We start from the raw sequence: 7,102 nt of genomic DNA, 5'->3' as shown, positions 1-7,102 counted from the left end.
GCTTGTACCCCAATAGCTTTTTGTTTCTATAGAAAAACAATGTCTGTGTTTTTCAGGTTTGGGAAAACAAGTATGTCAGAACACCTAAGAAACAGAAGATTCAGGGTTGCCCAAAAAGTGTTCACATTGTGGGATTTTTAGTAATTTCTAGATGAAACGCCAGAACGTGCTAAATATTTTGTGCACATGAAAGAAAAGACATTGTGGTGATCTCTTGTGAATGCGCATCCTATATGAGGGAAAAACCCTCAGCCGATACTTGTTTTGTCTTTCTGAATAGCTCATAGTGGAGGTTCTATATAAACACTTTAGCATTTCAGCTCACAAAGGAAATCACTGATTGTAAAACATTTTAACAGGATTTTCATGCTTTAAGGTTCTACACAAATATGCAGTTAAGCAGGCTTGCCCCGCTGAAGGTCATTTTTAATCTAAAAAAAAAAAAAAATTGTATCAAGGACCAAAGGCACTTGGGCAGACAACAATCTAACCTTGAGATAACTCAAGAGACTTGAAAAAGCATCCTCAGTGTTGGAATTAATTAGGCTTTTAGGCATTATTGCCCACTAAAGGCACAGGTGCTGTTGGAGTGTTTCCCACTTTGCATAAATATTTTGCAGCTGATTGCTAGCAAGATAGATAAAGACCATCACAGTAGTGAGAGATCAGTAAGCTAATTGTACTTGTCTGATGATAGTCAAATATTTGAAACTTATTTACTATACTAATGCTTCTGACTGATGTTGATAGAGATCTTATGTGGCTCTTAGCAAAATTTGGCTTTGCGTGTACAGACACTGAGATATTTATAGCACACGTATGTGGTGTAAGGGAAATATTTCCAGTCTTTATTCTTCCATAATTTCCTTTTTTCCATACTGGAAAGGGAAGAGGTGAATTGTTTATTATCCTTTGGGAACACACTAATCTGCTGTTTCTCACCACAGCCTTACATTTACCTCTCTTTCCTGTTGACCTGCTGATATGTAATTTTGTATTTCACTCTAAAATAGCCAGTACAATTTAAAAGATTTAATGAAACTGACTTTCAAATAAAATTTAAATTTTTCCCACATAACAACTATCTACAAGACAAGGAGTTAGTTTGAAGTTTCAGAAACTCACATTTTGCCTTTCAGAGTTTGAGGTCTGAATTGACCTTTGGATCAAGTCTTGATCGTTCGATTGCTTCCATGCAAACATCAATTCCTTTAAACTTACACTCATGCATGCACATGGGGAGTTCAGTCAATTCAGCTCTTGTAGCACTGTGTCCAAATACTTCAAGTTTATATATGTAATCGCACCTTTATCATGCAAAACTGTTTTTACCAGATGAACCTTATGTTGTGCAAATCAGATGAAAATGGGTAGTTTCAACAAAGTCAAAGGCAAGTCCAGCTCAGCTGAAAACAAGGTCCTCTGAAGTTAAATGTCAACGTAGTGTTGTGCTGTAGTAGCATCACTTGGATAATTCTACTGTGCAAGACATTTAGCCTGGAGAAGAGGCTCTGGGGTGACCTTACAGCAGCCTTCCAGTACCTAAAGGGAGCCTACAGGAAAGATGGAGAGGGACTCTTTAACAGGGAATGTAGTGACAGGACAAGGGGTTATGGTTTTAAGCTGAAAGAGGGTAGATTTAGATTAGATGTGAGGAAGAAGTTCTTCACTGTGAGGGTGGTGAGGCACTGGAACAGGTTGCCCAGAGAGGCTGTGGATGCCCCATCCCTGGAAGTGTTCAAGGCCAGGCTGGATGGGGCTTTGAGCAACCTGGTCTAGTGGAAGGTGTCCCTGCCTGTGGCAGGGGGGTTGGAACTACATGGTCTTTAAGGTCCCTTCCAACCCAAACCATTCTATGATCCTATGTAGCTCTTAGAAATTTATTTACAGTATGCAACCTTTAATGGGAAAAGTTACCACACATTTTAGCTTCTGCTATGCTTCAGACTACTTCTGAGCTTGGTTTTGTCCTGAAATAAGGCTATTTTCCTTGATTTGTGAGAACATTCAGATTTCAAGATTTAGCACTCTGAGATAATTAAAAATCTTGCTTATTCTTGGCATGAAAACAACACATAGCCTGGGTTCTGCTGTAATTCTAGCGTGGTATCATGATGTCATGTTACAGCATTCTATGATTACACCAGCCAGTAGTTTTAAACTAAGTTATTTCAGCATGGCTTTTGTCAGAATTTTGTATTTTTAGACAGCTAGAAAATGTCGGGAAAGTGTTTCCATGAATAACTACTATTTATTTGTGTCAGAAATTGAGTAAGAAAAATTTTTACGTGCTGATTCCATATGAATCCACAGGGAAACTAGACAAATTCTTTATTTTCATTAGATGCATTGCCTTTGACAGCTGAAGAATATAAATTTTGAAAAGCGTACAAAGTTTATTTAAAATGAGAAGCTATTTGAAGTGCATACTATCTTTTTACAAAATATACAATCCACCAGCTAGTTGATAAAACATTTCTATCAAAGATCACAATGCCCTTTTCAAGGAAGATTTTATGGTATCAGCATGTCTAAAAAGAATAGACATTTACAATAATTTTGTAGACGGACGACAGGCTTCCTAGGACACTTTGGCATTTGTTGTTTTATTTATTCTTACATCTGTAAAAGAACATGCATATATAGCTCTCTCATAGATACATTATGTTTTTATGAAAGTTAATTGAATAATTATGGTTATATAAAATATCCAGTGCCACACTAAATCTATATACTCATTTGTAAGACTTAATTGCTGAATAGTTACTCTTCACCTTCCTTGCTTTCCCATAGTCTTTACCTGTACTTCTAAACAGAGATAGCCATGGATACATACTTACTAGAAAGTTGTCTTGCAACTATGTGTTGCAAGACAAAATTCTAATACTGGATTTAAACCATGACACTGCTGTTCTTCACTCATCTTTATACAATTTACAAAAAAATGTTGACTTTTCAAGTCTAGTGCAATGACTTAAAAATCTGGTATGACTTATTTTCAGGTTGGTTTTAGTTCTGCTAATGAAAGGGTCTGCTAATGAAAGGGCTACCATGTTTTCCTTTATATGTAGGTTTGTAATTTCTGCTGATATAAAAAGGAGATGTGAAATGTGTATTTTTAAAAACAAAACGTAAGATAAAAGCTCAATGTATTCTTGACCTCCGGTGCTGAAAAGAACAGCCTGTTTTCTGTTTGAAGTTCTCATTCATTGTAGTGCCGTGTTCCAAATATCCCATTCACTTAAATTACAGGAATAGAGTACTACGTAACACTGGCGTTGACAAAACAAAGGTTTCTTTTCAATGGTCTATTTTTATGCTCCATTTAGAATACTGTAGTGGGTATTTTAGGAAAGCTACTATTAAGCAAATAGTTCTATAGTACCAAATTTCCAAGTATGTTTTAGCTGTCTGGTTTGGCAGCCCAGCTTAAGAAAACAAATGATAGACTTTGCAGTAACAGCTAATTAGACAGGAGGATGGGCTTGACCTTAAGGCCTGACTTGAGAGATTCAAGTTATCAGTTTTGCATGACCCTTAGCTAATCTCTTATCTCTGTGTGCTTCAATTCTCTATCTATAGAACCAGGGATAATACTCTCTTTGCCTTCTTATATTGTAAACTCTTACTGGGCTTACTATACATGAAGCCAGTAGGACCACTAGTGTGGTGCTGACTTTGGTACTATTACAGTAATACATTCTATGTTGTTATTAAGGTTATTCCGCAAAGATGTAATGTTAGGTATTACAACATGTATGTATATATTATTAATATATGAAAGTATAAACAGAAAAAAGGACTTTCACAGTTCTGTTCTGGAGTCTGACATTATTTCACACTAAATACCGCCCTAGGCAGCCTGAGTTGAGCAGTCAACAGCACATCCAGTTTCTCTCAGTCTGAACAGTACAGACCATTAAGAGTCCCCTTGGGCAGATCCTTCTTAATGTCACTGGAAATCCATCTCATGTACCCGATGTTTGATTTGGTCTTTAACTTTCACTAGTCATTATGAGAGCCCAAGAATTTATACGAAATGTCTCAGCCAGGTAAGTTTCTCATGTACATCCTCCCCTCACCGCCCTCTGTTTCTTGCCCCCGTCTCCTAGGGTGTGAGCCAGGGGCCTTTGTTCCAGGTCTTGCCAAATGTGACAGACAGGACTGCTGAAGACGGGACTGCGGTGCGGTGGCTCTATCAGGACAGCTGTTGACGATCTAGACTTCTGAGTAACTTCTCTGTTGGTTTAATTGTTGCTCCTTTAAAACACTGAAAAGCCCATTATGAAATTGCTGGGGAAAAAATAGGAGAGAAATAACCATTAATGAGAGATTCAGTAGTTTAATTTCTCATACAAAATAGAATACATTATTTACGAAATGCATGGTTGAAATTTGGGGTAAAGTTTCTTAATTTGGAAATTTCAGCTAAAAAAGGTTAAGAAAAAAACAATCAGAAAGCCAAAAGCAAGAAGGCTTCTAATGTAAGATTTTCTTCCCTTTTTTTTTTTGTCCCATGTTTTGCCTACACAACTGATGAAAAATCAGGTTCAATCCTCTCGTCATTTCAAATGTTGTTGCAGAAAAGAAGAGGCTGCTATGCTCATCCCAGTTTCCAACCACCTGTTGAAATGCAGGCTTAGGTGTTCATCCTGTTTGCATCTGCAAATAGCTTTATCCATATGTACAACTCCATTGAGATCAATAAGATTACTCATGTGAGTCAAGTTACCCAGGCATGTAAATATTTGCTGAATTAGGACTAAAACTGGAAGGGAATGTAAATGTAGATGGTAAATCCTACTTAAGATAAAGGAGCTGAGCACCCACAATGATGACTGGAGTCAAGAGAGTTAGTTCAGGTGCCTGTCACCCCTTACTCCCCAGTCATGCTTTACAGATTTCTAAACAGCTTCATAAAGCAGAATTAACTTTAGCTAAATGTCTACAAAATGTATTACGAATTAATAAGTACACTATTTTGCTTTGTCATTGACTTTTGTTACAAGAAATTGGGTCCCCACAGAAAGGAGGTGACACTGAAAATACCTTTTATCTTGATATTCTGTAGGGAAAATAATTCCAGTCTAAGTGCCCATGTATTGTGCAGCTACTGCAGTCTCAAGCAAAATGCATTGCATACTGTTTCAGAGCACATCAGAGAAAAAGTAGATGCTTTCTGCACAGCCAGTCTCCAGATTATGGATACTGAAGAGGAGGGGGGGTTAAATTTACTTTCCTTAGGAACTGAAGCAGGCCATTCAGAATCGATACAAGCAGTCTCTGGGCCTAAATTCCACTGTCCCTGTCATTCAGTGAATTGATCTGATTGCTTATCTTTTTAGGTCGATGTTTTTAATGTGTCTCTTCTTGAAAGGAAAGGCAGTGAGGAGACATGGCATTCAGTAGTAAAGCATCCTTCTGGCACGTCCCTCTTTCTACTTGCAGCTCAATTCTGCCACTCAGTATGCAGCCCATCTGAGATTAAACTTAAGATATGGTAATCTTTTTTCAGCCTCACAAACTCACCAGTTTACCATCCCATATGCACATTCCACGTGTTTATAGGCCAGCACTATAGAGCGGAATGGCACCTTTCTGCAGGGCTGTTTTGGGAGCGGTGTAGGCTCTTTTCACCAAGGCAGTTTGCGCACCGGCAAGATTCTTGGTATAGGGTTGTTAAAAAGTTTGACTTTGGTCTCCTTTTCGCTGTTAACCGCTTGGTAAATCGAAACATCTTGGGTCCGCAGAGTGCAGGTTGTGCCATCATTTAGTTATGACGCCGTCACGGCTGGGGCTACCACATTATTTTAACATATAATGAGTTTAGAAGATGCAAAGCTACTGACTGCATGTTTTATTCATTCTTAAATTGCAAGAGCGCCTCGGTTTCCTTTTGATGCCTACCCCGTTTGCATATGCTACCTGCGAGCTTCTGCAGTCACTTAGTATTCGAATGTATATGCCCTCCCTCATCAGCTATAAAGCATTAACGCTTTGCACTTGCATAGCCTTTCATCCGAGGAGCTCAAAGTCTTTTGCTGACACTGATTAAGAATTCCAGTCCCCTTTGAAGTGGGTAAATGCCACTACCTTCACGTTACGGGCGGGCAGAGCGAGGTGCCTTTGCCCTGCATGCCCCACGAAAGAAGCGCCAGTGCTGGAAGTCCCGGAGCATCCCCGTCCCCCCCGCGCTTGGCGCGCCATTTACGCGCCTCACACCCCTTGCCCCGCACCTTCGCCAACAGCCTTACCCCTTCGCGGGGCTGCAGTTCGCCCGAGCGAGCAGACTCGGTCATCTCCCGCTCCGCCTCGGCGAAGGCGTTTGCGGGGGGGAGCGGCGGCAAGCGAGACCCGCGCCCCGGGCGGAGCGGGGCGGTCCGCCGGCCAGCCCGGGGGAAGCGGCGGCCCCGCGCCTGCCCGGAGCCCTGTATGTCAAAGCAAACCGACGGAGACGAGACGAGATCCCGCCCGTGGTTTGGTTTGCTTCGTCGAAGGCCTCTCAAACCGTCCCGAAACGCAGGTGTGAAGCGGGGAACGCGCTGCAGCGCGGAGAGCGCGGCCGCTGCGCCCGCCCGGCGTCGTTGGGCCAGCCGCGGGGCTGCTTACCTCGCCCGGGCTCCGCCGGGGGCTCAGGGGAAGGGCACCCGGGAGTGAAGCGGCATGCAGCGCCGGTGGGAGCAGCCGTGCCGGTGGAGCTTCCTGCGCAGGGCCAGGTTGGCTGCGGAGAGAAGGAGGGAGGCAGGCGAGGAGGGAGCTGAGCTCGCCGGCAGCGTGCCCCGCTAGTCGCGGCGCGGGGGCGAGCGCTCCGCTCCTGCCCTGCCCTGCCCGGGACGGCCGCCGGTGCTCCCCGGCAGCAGGTTTGCGAGAGCCGCCTCCCCTGCGTCCCAATTTCTATTCCTGCCCGCCCCCCCGGCAAAGCTGCCAGGCTCCCGAGGCTCCGGGTGCACCGTCTCCCGCCGCCGCTCTAAGCCGAGGGGCAGCGCGCAGATCGGGGCGGCGAAACGCGTGGCCGCGGCAGCCGGGCAGCTGCAAACTCGCCACGGAGGGCAGAAAACCGCGTGTTGGATGCGGTTAGAGAAACACCCCGGGGGTGCCCGCG

At 43.1% G+C, this 7,102-nt stretch overlaps 1 long non-coding RNA gene across 1 annotated transcript; it reads right to left on the bottom strand.

The window, feature by feature from the left end:
• Window positions 1-2,231: 2,231 nt before the first annotated feature.
• On the bottom strand, window positions 2,232-6,375 carry LOC138685949 (uncharacterized). The gene is made up of 2 exons (XR_011325308.1): window positions 6,255-6,375; window positions 2,232-4,293 (listed from the first exon to the last, which is right to left on the bottom strand). It is a non-coding gene; the product is annotated as an uncharacterized lncRNA (long non-coding RNA).
• Between the last annotated feature and the right edge of the window lie 727 nt (window positions 6,376-7,102).

This window comes from Haliaeetus albicilla, chromosome 1 (genome assembly GCF_947461875.1).
Source record: "Haliaeetus albicilla chromosome 1, bHalAlb1.1, whole genome shotgun sequence".
Classification (NCBI taxonomy): Eukaryota; Metazoa; Chordata; class Aves; order Accipitriformes; family Accipitridae; genus Haliaeetus; species Haliaeetus albicilla.
The sequence above is the reverse complement of the archived record's forward strand: the minus strand, read 5'-3'. Positions and strand labels throughout refer to the sequence as shown.